At 42.1% G+C, this 14,349-nt stretch overlaps 1 protein-coding gene across 8 annotated transcripts in view; it reads left to right on the top strand.

Moving 5' to 3' along the window:
• LOC140495989 (serine/threonine-protein kinase PAK 3) overlaps window positions 1-14,349 on the top strand; it is a 251,309-nt gene that overhangs the window by 138,527 nt on the left and 98,433 nt on the right. The gene's annotated exons all lie outside the window — the stretch shown is intronic.

The raw sequence follows: 14,349 nt of genomic DNA, 5'->3' as shown, positions 1-14,349 counted from the left end.
AAAATGCTGTGTCTTAACTGAAGAATGATAGATGATTCACCATAAAGTATGAACTATAGAGCAAATTGAGCAAAACTACACTGGTGGAATTTGCATCTAATTTTTGTGAATTGTTAAAGGTTTCTTCAAAGTTTGAGAGATAGGCAATAAATAGTCCATTCCGTGCTGGAAAAGTGACCGTGTTCATTCATGAGTACTACAGAGCACATTTTGGATCACAGAGAAGCAATGACTGATAATACATTGCTCAATTCTTTTGCTGATTTTTAAGCATGCTCTAATGGGAGAGCAGGATAATGCAGTCTGCTGATAATGAAAGTGCTCGTCCTCTGAATGGTTATAATTCAAGATGAATGGAAGAGATGATTTATTTCATCCCCACTCTAGTACCTTCAATTTGAATTTGATTTATAATTGTCACATGTACTTGATACAGTGAAAAGTTTTTGCTTTGCATGCAGTACAGGCAGATCATACCATACAAAGATCATAGGGTGATTGAACGAAGCAAGGAATGCAAAGATATGGTGGCAAAGAAGGTGCACAAGAAGATTGACATTAACTTTGAAAGGTCCATTTAGCAGTATAATAACAGTGGGGAAGAAGCTATTTTTGAACCAGTTGGTAAGTGAGTTTAAGCTTTTGTAGCTTCTGCCTGATGGAAGAGGTTGGACGAGATTATAATCAGGGTGGGATGGGTCTTTAGCTGTCTTTCCAAGACAGCGAGAAGTAAAGGTGGAGTCAGTGGATGGATAGTTGCCATGCATGATGGACTGGGCTGTGTTCACAACTCTCTGTAGCTTCTTAACAGTCTTGGTCAAAGCAGTTGTCATAACAAGCCGTGACACATTCAGATAGAATGCTTTCTATGGTACATTTATAAACATTGATAAGAGGAGCGCTCAATCTCTGAATTGCCCTCATTGCTTATATACATTCACATCTGTCTTACCACCCCATACCCTGTCTTCAGCATATCTACCTCCTTTTTCCTAGCTATAATCAGTTCTGAAGGCAAGTCACTGAGCTTAAAACATTAACTCTGCTTTCTCTCCATAGGTGCTTTAGTTCTTTGAGAAGGTGACCAAACAGGTAGATGAGGGTAAACCGGTTGATGTGGTGTATACGGATTTCAGCAAGGCATTCGATAAGGTTCCCCACAGTAGGCTATTGTACAAAATGCGGAGGAATGGGATTGTGGGAGATATAGCAGTTTGGATCAGTAATTGGCTTGCTGAAAGAAGACAGGGGGTGGTAGTTGATGGGAAATGGTCATTCTGGAGTCCAGTTACTAGTGGTGTACCGTAAGGGTTGGTGTTGGGTCCACTGCTTTTCGTCATTATTATAAACGACATGGATGAGGGTGTAGAAGGGTGGGTTAGTAAAATTGCAGACGACACTAAGTTCGGTGGAGTTGTGGATAGTGATAAAGGATGTTGTAGGTTACAGAGAGACCTGGATAAGCTGCAGAGCTGGGCTGAGAGGTGGCAAATGGAGTTTAATGCGGGCAAGTGTGAGGTGATTCACTTTGATTAGAGTAACCAGAATGCAAAGTATTGGGCTAATGGTTAGATTCTTGGTACTGTGGATGAGCAGAGAGATCTCGGTGTCCATGTACACAGATCCTTGAAAGTTGCCACCCAGGTTGACAGGGTTGTTAAGAAGGCATACAGTGTTTTAGCTTTTATTAATAAAGGGATCAAGTTCCAGAACCATGAGGTTATGCTGCAGCTGTACAAAACTCTGGTGTGGCCGCACTTGGAATATTGTGTACAGTTCTGGTCACCGCATTATAAGAAGGATGTGGAAGCTTTGGAAAGGGTGCAGAGGAGATTTACTAGGATGTTGCCTGGTATGGAGGGAAGGTCTTACGAGGAAAGGCTGAGGGACTTGAGGGTGTTTTTGTTAGAGAGAAGAAGGTTGAGAGGTGACTTAATAGAGACATATAAGATAATCAGAGGGTTAGATAGAGTGGACAGGGAGGGCCTTTTTCCACGCAAGGTGACAGCGAGCAGGAGGGGGCATAGCTTTAAATTGAAGGGTGATAGATATGGGACAGATTTCAAGAGGTAGTTTCTTTACTCAGAGAGTAGTAAGGGTATGGAATGCTTTGCCTGCAACAGTAGTAGATTCGTCAACTTTAAGTACGTTTAAGTCGTCATTGGACAAGCATATGGACGTACATGGAATAGTGTAGGTTAGATGGGCTTCAGATTGGTATGACAGGTCGGCGCAACATCGAGGGCTGAAGGGCCTGTACTGCGCTGTAATGTTCAATGCTGGCAGGTCTGCTGAGTTTCTTCAGCAATATTTTTGGTTTTTGTTTCAACTAGTCTCCCTTGCCCCAGCCTCTCTTCCTTGGCATTGTAATTTTTTTTAGCCAATTTGGTGAATTCTCTCTCTTTTTAAATTCTTATTTGTTTCAGCATTCTCTTCTCACACTCAGGTTGTACATTCCAGTCCCAGTTGCTTTTTTTTTAATTTAAGAAAAGGGGTTTTCATCCTGCCACTGTTGGTTCATTGTGAATCACCTTAAGTCCAAGTACTCTTTTATTATGAGTTCAGGATAACACAGTCTTGCTTGTACTATCTTTATTGAACTGGTTGTAATATGGATGACTGTACTATATATGAGGAGGTGATGACCCAGTAGCATTATTGTGATACTGTTAATCCATAAACTCAGCTAATGTTCAGATTCAAATCTTGCCATGGCAGATGGTGGAATTTGAATTCAGTTTTTAAAAAAAAATGAAATGAAGAATGAAACCAATCAGGCTCATGAGCTTCCTGGAGGGAAGTAAATCAGCCATCTTTGCCTGGCCTGTGACTCCGGACCCACAGCAATGTGGTTGACTCTCAACTGCCCTCCAAAATGGCCAGGCAAACCACTCCGTTGTATCAATCACTCCAAGCTCTCAAAGATATGAAATTGGACAGTCCACCTGGCAGCAACTAAGGTTTGAGACTTTATAAAGCTCTGGTTGGGCCCCATTTGGAGTACTGTGTCCAGTTTTGGGCCCCACACCTCAGGAGGGACATACTGGCACTGGAGTGTGTCCAGCGGAGATTCATTCCTGGAATGTTGGGCCTAACATACGAGGAACAGCTGAGGATCCTGGGATTGTACTCATTGGAGTTTAGAAGGTTAAGGGGAGATCTAATAGAAACTTACAAGATAATACATGGCTTGGAAAGGGTGGACACTAAGAAATTGTTTCCATTCGGCGAGGAGATTAGGACCCGTGGGCACAGCCTTAGAATTAGAGGGGTTCAATTCAGAACAGAAATGCGGAGACATTTCTTCAGCCAGAGAGTGGTGGGCCTGTGGAATTCATTGCTGCGGAGTGCAGTGGAGGTCGGGACGCTAAATGTCTTCAAGGCAGAGATTGATAAATTCTTGATGTCACAAGGAATTAAGGGCTACAGGCAGAATGCGGGTAAGTGGAGTTGAAATGCCCATCAGCCATGATTAAATGGCAGAGTGGCCTCGATGCGCCAAATGGCCTTACTTCCACTCCTATGTCTTATGGTCTTAAGGTGCTGGAAACAGCTACATGAAAAACAGCCCTGCAAAGTTCTCCTCACACTAACATCTGAGGGCCAGTGCCAAAATTGGGAGGGCTGTCCTTGAGACTGGTCAAGCATCAGCCTGACACTGCCTGTAAGGTATGATTCTGTGAGTGTGACTACACCCCAGGTACCACCACCGTTGTCCTTGATATTTCCTGTCCAACAATAGGGCAGACCCAGCAGAGGTGGTGGCAAAGTGGCGTGCAGTCAGGAGGGTGTTACCCTAGGAGTCCTCAACATTGACCCCACAGCCTATGAAGTCTCATGGCATCAGAGTAAATGTGGACAAGGAAACCTTTGGATTACTATCTATCATCCTCCCTCAGCTGATGAAACAGTACTCTTCTAATGTTGAACAATGCCTGGAGGAAGCTCTGAGGGTGGCAAGGGTGAAAATGTCTCTGCGTGGGGGATTTCAATATTCACTAAGTGTGACTTGGCAACAACACTACCGATCAAGCTGGTCAGGTCCGAAAGCACATAGCTGTTAGACTGGGTATGCGGCAGGTGGTGAGGGAACCAACAAGAGGTAAAACATAATTAGTCAGACAGTAAGGAAACAGACCCTTCAGTCCAACTTATCTGCGCCAACCAGACATCACAATGTGATCTCATCCTATTTGCCAGTATTTGGGCCATATCCTTCTGAGGCATATATCCATTCAGAAGCCTTTTAAATGTTGTAATTGTACCAGCCTCCACCACTTCCTTTGGCAGCTCAGGGTGGTAAAGAAGGCATTTGGCATGCTTGCCTTCACTGGTCAGAACATTAAGTACAAGAGTTGAGACATGTTGCAGCTGAATAAGACATTGTTGAGGCCACTTTTAGAATTCTGCATCCCATTCTGGACACAGAAGGATGTTGTTAAATTTTAGATTGTGTGCAGAAAAGCTTTGCAAGGATATTGCCAAGACTGGAAAATTTGGGTTATAGGGTGAGGCTGAATCGGCTGAACCTTTTTTCCCCTGAAGTTTTGGAGGTTGAGGGGTGACTTTTATAGAGGTTTGTAAAATCATGTGCGGCATGGATAGGGTAAATAATCAGGTCTTTTCCCTAGGGATAGATGAGTCCAAAACTAGTGGGCATAGGTTTAAGGTGAGAGGAGAAAGATTTGAAAAGGACCTGAAGGTGCGTGTACAGGGCAAACTGCCCGAGGAAATGGTAGAAAGTGAGGACTGTAGATGCTGGAGACCAGAGTTGAAAAGTGTGGTGTGGAAAAGCGTAGCAGGCCAGGCAGAATCCAAGGAGCAGGAGAATCGACATTTTGGGCATAAGTCCTTCTTCAGGCATGAGGCTGATGTGCCAAGCGGGCTGAGATAAAAGGTGGAGTTTGGGGGAGGGGCACTGGGAATACGATAGGTGGAAGGAGGTGAAGGTGAGCGTGATAGGCCGGAGAGGGGGTGGGGGCAGAGAGGTCGGGAAGAAGATTGCTGGTCAAGAGGGTGGTGCTGAATCCAGGGGTTAATCTCAGATACGGTGGGGGGAGGGGAAATGAGGAAGCTGGAGAAATCTACATTCATCCCGTGTGGTTGGAGGGTTCCTAGGCAGAAGATGAGGCGCTCTTCCTCCAGGCGTCGTGTGGCCAGGGTCTGGCGATGGAGGAGGCCAAGGGCCAGTGTGTCCTTGGCGGAGTGGGAGAGGGAGTTAAAGTGTTCAGTCATGGGGCGGTTGGGTAGGTTGGTGCTGGTGTCCCAGAGGTGTCCCAGAGGAAATGGTAGAGGCTGGTACAATTACAACATTCAAAAGGCATCTGGATGGGTACATAAATAGGAAGGGTTTATCTAACAGCTGTAGATGCATCTATCCATGATGGTATCAGTAGGAGTGACCAGTGCACAGTCCATGTGGAGACATAGTCCCACCGTTTACATTGAGAATACCCTCTATCATATTTTGTGGTACTATCTCTGTGCTAAATGGGACTGACCTCAAACGGATCTGGTGGCAACAGAATTGCAATCCAACACAATCTATAATCTCATGGCCAGGCATATCCCCCACTCAACATTGTTTGGCATGCAAGTAGTCCTAAACAGCAAATAATAGAACTAAGTGATCCCACAATCAATGGCTCAGATATAAACTCTGCAATCCTATCACACCTTATTGAGAATGGTGGTGAACAATTAAACAACTCACTGGAGGATGAGGCTCTACAAATATCCCCATCCTTAATGATGGAAGAGCCCAACACATTAGTGCAAAAAGCTGAAGCATTCACAACAACGTTCAGCCAGAAGTGCCGAGTGGATGATCCACCTTGGCCTCCTTCAGTGGCCCCCAGTTTTACATTTGCCAGTCTTCAGCCACTTTGATTCACCGTACATAATATCAAGAAATGGTGGAGGCACTGATACTGCAAAGTCTACAGGTCCTGACAACATTCCAGCTATAGTGCTGAAGGCTTGTGCTCTAGAACTTGCCCCTTCCCTAGCCAAGCTCTTTCAATAACTTACAAACTCAAGGTGTGGTGCTGGAAAAGCACAGCGATCAGGCAGTATCCGAGGAGCAGGAGGGTCAACATTTCGAGCATAAGCTCTTCATTACTGATGAAGAGCTTATGTTCAAAACGTCTACTCTCCTGCACCTCGAATGCTGCCTGATCACTGTACTTTTCCAGCACCACACTCTCTCAACTCTGATCTCCAGCATCTGTACTTTCTCCTAGTTGATCATAACCTTACTGCAAAGCCTGTTCCAAGGATGCCCACCTTGACGAAGTTCTCCTCCTCCTTCTACAAGGATCTCAGTGAGTCTCTCTGTCACTGCACCCCCAGGTCATCTCCTCTACCCTGAAGCCCTTCAGCCACACATTCCTGATGAAGAGCTTATGCTCTCGACTCTCCTGCTCTTCAGATGCTGCCTGACTGGCTGTGCTTTTCCAGTACCACACTTTTTGACTCAGATCTCCAGCATCTGCAGTCCTCGCCTCCCCCAGTACAGTTGCAACGTTGGCATCTAATATGGAAAACTCCCCAGGCATGTCCTGTGTACGGATAGCAGGATAAATTCAGTCCAGCAAATTGTCACCCCAACAGCCTGCTTTCGATAATTAATAAAGTATGGAAGGTGAGGTCAACAGTGCTATCAAGCAGCAGTTGCTCAGCAATAACCTGCATTCAATTTCGATTCCATCAGGGCCATTCAGTTCCTGACCTCATTGCAGCCTTGGTACAAACATGGTCAAAACAGCTGACTTGAAAATATATCACCATTACTTTTGGGTCAAAATCCTGGAATTCCCTCCTTAATGGCATTGTGGGTTAACCCACAGCATGTGGACTACAGTAGGTCCAGAAGGCAGCACATCACTAACTTCTCAAGGGCAACTAGGGACAGCAACAAATACTGGCCAGCCAGTGATACCCACATTTCACAAATGAATTAAGAGAAACCTCCTGTTGATGATTGTAATTCATGATCAGTTTGCTGCAGTTTAATAGAACTGAGCTTTGTCACCTGCAAAGAAGGTTTCCTGCTTTGTGGAGTTGTGGCTAATGGTTGTTGGTGACTTCATTCTCATTATACATAGCATTTACGTCTAGTATTTGGTAAAAGTGCAATGAGACATTTGCATTGTTCACAGCTGAACTAAAATAGGTGACTGATCCATAAAACCATAAAATAGGAGCAGAATTCAGTCATTCAGCCCATCGACCCTGCTCCACCATGCAATCGGGGTTGATACATTCCTCGATCCCATTCTCATGCCCTCTACCCATAACACTTGATCCCCTTACTAATCATGAACCTATCCCATCCTCTGGCTGAAGAAATTCCACCATCTTCATTCTAAAGGGAAATTCCTTCACTGAAGCTTTGCCCACTGGTTCTTATCTCTCCCACTAGTAGAAACATTTTCTTCTCATCCATTCTGTTTAGGCCTCTCGGTATTTTAAAATTTTTCAATGAGATTGCCCTCATGTCCATCGAGTAAAGACCCAGAGACCTCAACCACTACTCCATGTATGATAAGCCACTCATTCCCAGGATCCTTCTCTGGACCCCTCCAAGACCAGTGCATTCTTCCTTGGATACAGACCTCAAAACTGCTCATGGCATTCCAACTGTGGTCGGCCCAGAGCCTTATACAGTCTCAGTAGTACATCCCTGCTCTTGATTTCTAGTCATCTCGAAATGAATACTAACATTGCATTTGCCTTCCCACTGTCAACTGAACCCTCATGTTAGCCTTAAGATAATTTTGAAATAGGATTCCAAGTCCCTTTTATGCTTCAGATTTCTGAAGCCTTTCTTATTTAATAAATATTATCTAATCTGCCTGCCAAAGTGCATAACCTCACACTTCCCTCATTGTATTCCATCTGCCATTTCTTCTTTACCCACTCTTCTCTGTCCAAGTCCTTCTGCAGCTTCCCCACTTCAACACTGTCTTCCCCTCCACCTATCTTTGTCACCTGCACACTTAGCAACAATACGGAGTTCCATTTTGTCTAGCTCTTTTTGCCGATATGGACAAAATTCAATCTCCATTGACAGTGAAGGCAACATGACATATATTTGATCAATGGTGATGCCTTACCCAGTGTTAAGAGGTCATGTGTAACCATCATTTACTCACCCTGAAGTTGATCCTCGTTAGCAAGTGATTAACATTGTTCTCATCCTTCATCATGTGGAACGTTGGGAGATGCAGTATGTTGAACCTTGACTGTACATCTTGCCTCCTCAATATGTATCCAATTATCAGGTTTAAGGTGCAAATTTGAAACTGTTACCCAGGCGATAGACATTGGAGCATGGAATTTCCAGTCATCTACCGTGGAACATGATGTCTACTGAGCCAGATTCCTTTTAAGTAATACTATATTCTCCTGCTTTCCATCCTCCTCCCCAAAGTCCTGACAATACTCGACTATATTGAACTCACATGTGTCAGGAATAGTACACTGCCATCCTTTGTGGAGTAAGCCCTCCAGTTCCACAAAGGGACAATACCCCTTGAATAACTGTGTATGCTCTATTATATTGATTTGTATAGTTTGGGAACAGTGCCGTACAGCATGTACCCATAGACTTTGTTCATCCTTTCATTTGCTTTTCAGTCTTTTACCATCACCCTTTGTAAAGATCAAAAACCTTGTGAACTAATTTTGTGCCTTGTTTAAAAAAGCCTTTTAGCAACATTATATTGACATGTGTCTTCTACTTCTGCATTACAGCTCTTTACACTTAACATATTGCTATTTATTCATGTTCCCTGCACAAAACCGTGTTCAAGAGCCAATTCAAAAGAGATTCATTTACTGCAGCTTACTGGTTAGCCAGTTAACCTCATTTGATTGGCATGGGGATTACCCCTCACGCTCCAGCCCTGACAGAACTTAGACAGGGATAGTTCTAATTAATTCTATAGACCATTTTGCTCAATTATGTACAATTTTTGAAACATTGCTCACAATGAGAGGTGTTGCAAATACAGAAAATTCTTTCAACCTGTAGGAGAACGACCAAGTATATCTCAATGAACAAATTGTCCCTTAATGGGAATATAATGATTAAAGACAGTATAGTATCCCTTGCGCAATTTTGTGTGGTGAAGATAAAATTTTAGCTGAATTAGAAACACAATAATTTGGTGATACAATTGGTAAAATTGTTTTTTTTTGTTCAGCATTTGGCAGCAGATGCACTCTGTAGCAAAGTAGGAAACAGAATTGCTGCAAAATGTTAAGCAAAAACCCTGAATCCCAGAAGGAAGATTGAGCAATTCAGGCACTTGTCCCTGTAATGATCCAGAAAACCTCCTGACTCTGCATGCCCATATTGTGTGCAAACTTCAGGACCTGAAGGTTCTGCTCTTGTTTAAGGAAGGCGGATGGATAACAGACCGAGTCTGGGAGATTGTAAAAGGGATGATAATATCAATACAACAGCAGAATATCTTGAGTACCTTAGTGGTGGGTGGGGAAGGAATATTTTAACTTTACCCAGTCAACAGAATCTGGGTGAATGGGCAACTAAGCCAACATGGTCCTGCTTGCATTTTCATCCTATCAGGACCTAGTGTTACTTAGAACCTTATCACCTGTACCCATGGTTGTGTACTTGGTGATGAATCCAATGGTCCGTTTTAATTAAAAAAGTGAATTGGGTTTAGAAATGCAACTGAATTTGTACTTTTCATTGAACATATCTCATGAATCTCTTCACTATAAGAAGAGCCCAACCACAATGGTACGGTGGCACAGTGGTTAGGACTGCAGCCTCACAGCGCCAGAGACCCGGGTTCAATTCCTGCCTCAGGTGACTCTCTGTGTGGAGTTGCACATTCCCGAGTCTGCGTGGGTTTCCTCCGGGTGCTTCGGTTTCCTCCCACAATCCCAGCTTAGGTGAATTGGCCATGGTAAAGTTGCCCGTAGTGTTAGGTGAAGGGGTAAATGTGGGGGAATGGGTCTGGGTGGGTGGCGGGTCGGTGTGGACTTGTTGGGCTGAAGGGCCTGTTTCCACACTGTAATCTAATCTTAAAAAATACCATTTTGGCAAAACGTACTGTTAGCAATTCTGGGAGAATTGTACTCCTGCCAAGTATTGCCATTGATTTACTAAGTATTACCAACGTGCTATCCCTGACCAGATTGCTGATCCACCTGCCTGTAATGTACCATAAATGTGGCATTAGTTTCTGCTTATTCATTATATTTTCAGAGTACCATCTGCTCCATATTGCAAAGTGCTGTGAATTGCAAATGCATGGCATGTGTGTTCCAAATTTATTGATAATCTCTATGAAAGTGGTCCTCCATTCCTGATAGGAGAAACAGGCGACTGACTGTGTGGAGTTTGCACATTCTCCCTGTGTCTGCGTGGGTTTCCTCCGGGTGCTCCGGTTTCCTCCCACAGTCCAAAAATGTGCAGGTTAGGTGAATTGGCCATGCTAAATTGCCCGTAGTGTTAGGGGAATGGGTCTGGGTGGGTTGAGCTTCGGCAGGTCTGTGTGGACTTGTTGGGCCGAAGGGCCAGTTTCCACACTGTAAGTAATCTAAGCTAATTATTTTAAAGATTGTGCATTGGACTATCTTTATGTTACCACTGGTAACAAAAAAAATCCATATATTTTTCCTTAAGCTTACTGCCTCCATTCTCATCTGTTTTAGTTTATATTTACCTGTTATGTCTTTCCTATAAAATTTAAGCTCTCCAATTGATGCTGCTTGCCATTTTGAGCTGGCTCTGCAGCACAGTTTGGGTTTCAATGCCAACCTTTCACTTTTATTTTCTTTCCTTCTGAAATTAGTTGTGGTTGGGGTCATGTGTTTGTACCGAAATGCCAGGTCACTCTGCTGCATGAGCAGCACTGTGCTGAGTGATGCAGGTTACTGCCACCATACTCTAAGCATAGGAAGCTGCACCCCTTGGTCCATTATGGAATAGGGAAACTATTTTCCTGGTCTAACTAGAAGACTTTCTTGTAGCTAACAAAAATATAGTTTATTGCATATTGGCCACTAGTTTCAGGTGCCGATGTATGATAAGCAGAGACTTAGAGGGCTGTTGTAGTGGTGTCCCAACTGCTCTAAAGGTGTGCAATAGTCTGTCAACCGGATAATGGGAAAATACCTAGAGACTTTGAGGAGGACCAGATGTGAAGTTTCACTCCTTTAAGATCTTTAGCGGTTCAGCCCACATAGTCATATGACACCATCGGAGTGACTTGTGTGTATGGCATATCTCCGTGTTAACCCTTTTCAAACCCATGTAAAGCAATGCGCTGCAAAACCAACCACCATGGGAATTGGATTTGATAATAGCTCTGCTTAGATTGCTGACAAATTTGAAATTCTTTACCTGCTGCCTAACTTCAGCTCACTTTATCATAGATATTAGCAATGTAACCATCATGTTATCAAAGCAAAATAATAAAAATGAATCTCTGACCCCCACCTGCTAATCATGCATAGATTACATGAGCCTCAAATCAAACACCTCTATTAATAAATATTATCTACAAGACATTTTTCTCCTAAGTGATGCAAACTCTGTCCCAGGATAGGAATTGTGTGCCTGGAGAAGGCAGTTAATGCTTAATGTGGGCATTCGATGGAGTTGATGATGTGGCGTGCTGTTCTATTACTGCTTCATAAATTACTGAGAATTAGAATGCACCACGTAATTCTAGAATTCCTCAACTGGTGAATTTCTATTGTTCTGGCCTTTGGTGGGTGTCTGGAAATTCTTCCCATTTTATTGGTAGGAATTGAGAGGAAAGTTATGATGATTCACCCCGGAATCACTTGTGCTCAACATTGTGAGGGGGAAGAAAAAAAAGGATGTTTAACCTGCAGCTTCTTCAGCTGGTCCAGTCTATAAACCATTACCTGAAGGACAAGGAGAGGAAATTTAAATGGGAAAATATTACTGACAATCATTTCAGTTGTCAGTCTGCAAATTAATCTTTAACTGTTTCCATACATTCTTCAACTTCAGACTGATCTTTTGAAGATTACTTTTTTTTCACTTTTTTTTTGCATGGAACAAATTCCTACCAGATGTACTCGGGCAATAGAAAAATTCACTTCGATACAGAATGTTCTTTAGCCCAGCGTCAGAGACAGGGTAAAATTTATTCTCCAGATTTCAATGGTCACATTTTAATCTTAAAAACCCCTGCTTTGTTTCCAACTGTAGATAGAGGCATTTGGATTGCAAAAATATCTGTGCTTTAATTTTCATTATTCTAATACTAGCAAACAGTACTGCAGCAGATTGTGCACTTGATTGGAACTGACTTTTAAAAAAAGTTTTGGCAAGAATTTGTTAACGCATAACTGCCCAAATGCATGAGTCAATTTCTAAGTGATCACTATATTTGGTATAATATTAGCAAGCCTTTTTATTTGGAGAGGAGGGAAATATTTGCATCACTGTTTCTGATTCTACAGGAATGTGATGCAGTCTTGGTATTTGACTAATCTTTTGGTCTTGGTTAAGGTGAAACATGAAAGCAAAACACTCTATTTCCATAATTAGGAAAGACGCAAGTCCTATGGAATTGCTACATTCACTCACTGCTGATCTTATGCGAATGATATTAACCCATCATCTTAGGAAGAGATCAACTGACCATCATCTTGACTAGAGAATAGTAAGTGATGAGAAGCTGCAGTGACTGAGCACATGCGCTAGTATTGTCACTATCTCTTTGAAATGGGTAAAATGAATAAGTAGCAAATGGTTTTAAACCTTTTGGATTTAGAACTCTTCTAATTATTTTTTGGTAGCAGTTTCTGCTGAGTGGAGCATTTGATTCATAAGTCCTGCTGTGTGCCAGTGACGTAGTTATGCAGCATGCTTTACATTTCTGACCATGCACCACATCGTTTTCACAGACATTGAAAAATGAAACTTGAAAGAAAAATGTAAAGAATGCATTGAAATGTATGTCTATAGTTGGAAACAGTGAGCCAGTTACAGCTGCTGTGGCTGAATTTGAGATTTACTAACCTGCAATTGATCAAATTGTCAGCCCCAATTTTTACGAAAGCAAGATGTGCAATTGAACAGTTACAGCAGTGGGTGGAGCTTCATCTTAGTTCAGGATAACCCTTGCATTTCTATTATTTTTCCACAACATTGTTGATGCAGCATCTACGTTTTACAAACTAAAACCGACTAGAACTCCAATGTGGGGTGTTAATAACCTGAGGTAAAACTTTCAAAAAATGAAACTTCTGTGATAATTATCCTAATGCATTGAGCAAGAACAAAAATGTTAGTTCTAGTGTTTGGGTGGGTGACATTATATAAGGCAGATTGATGATATTTTTTCAGAAGAAATTCCAATGAATAAGCATTTTGATAAGGACAACAATTTGCATTGAAAGCAGTGCTGGTACAGCCTTATACACAGGAGGGGTTGTATCTAAAGGAAGTGATGAGAACATTAATTTTTCTTGATTAAGACATTTCAATTCTAACAACACTTGCAATTAATTCAGTGTTCTGAAAGCAGATACACTGAAGGGTGACTGCATATGAAATATTCCATAGCCCTGTTGAACACTTTTGAAAGATTTCCAAAACATGCATACTTAATTCCTGTCTAATATGTATTTGTATATTAAGTATGAATCATTATATATATATATATATATATATATATATATATATATATATATATATATATATATATATCTTTATTTGAAGATTAATAACATTTGGCTAGCAGTATTTTCCCTGGAATTATTCTTAAAATTTACCTTGATTATTCACATTGCCTTGGAATTTATTTAGATAAAGCCTATGACAATACATTATTTCTAATAGCTTAATCCAAAGGAAAATGAGTGAATCCCAAAGCTGTAACATTTCCCTGAATATAAGTTAATAGCTTACAATCTAATTCTGATCCGTACATGATGGAAAAACAGTATTCCTTTGCTTTTTCCCTTGTAAAGACTATCTTGAAACGTTGTGCTATTTCTTTAGTCTCTTCAGTCCCAAGTAAATTATGTGAGAATCCAGTGGTCCTCACCTTGTGCAGCTGAAAAGGCAGTGAAATGACTCCACAGAGGCTGGTATCCTATCACTAAGTCACCATTTATTTCCACGTGGAGAATCCTTGACATTGATCCAGCTTCCTCAGAGCCAACTCTCTGTGAACAGAACCTCTGACATTCCTGTTTATATCAGTCAGCCAAGGCTCCCTGATTGGGACTGTTAATCTGATCCAATCAGGGAATTAGTATTCTGAGGTCCATCTCATCACAATCACTATAGGCACAAAGGTGCAGAAACAGTTGTTACCAATCTAG

This window comes from Chiloscyllium punctatum, chromosome 25 (assembly GCF_047496795.1).
Source record: "Chiloscyllium punctatum isolate Juve2018m chromosome 25, sChiPun1.3, whole genome shotgun sequence".
Taxonomy (NCBI): Eukaryota; Metazoa; Chordata; class Chondrichthyes; order Orectolobiformes; family Hemiscylliidae; genus Chiloscyllium; species Chiloscyllium punctatum.
The sequence above is the reverse complement of the archived record's forward strand: the minus strand, read 5'-3'. Positions and strand labels throughout refer to the sequence as shown.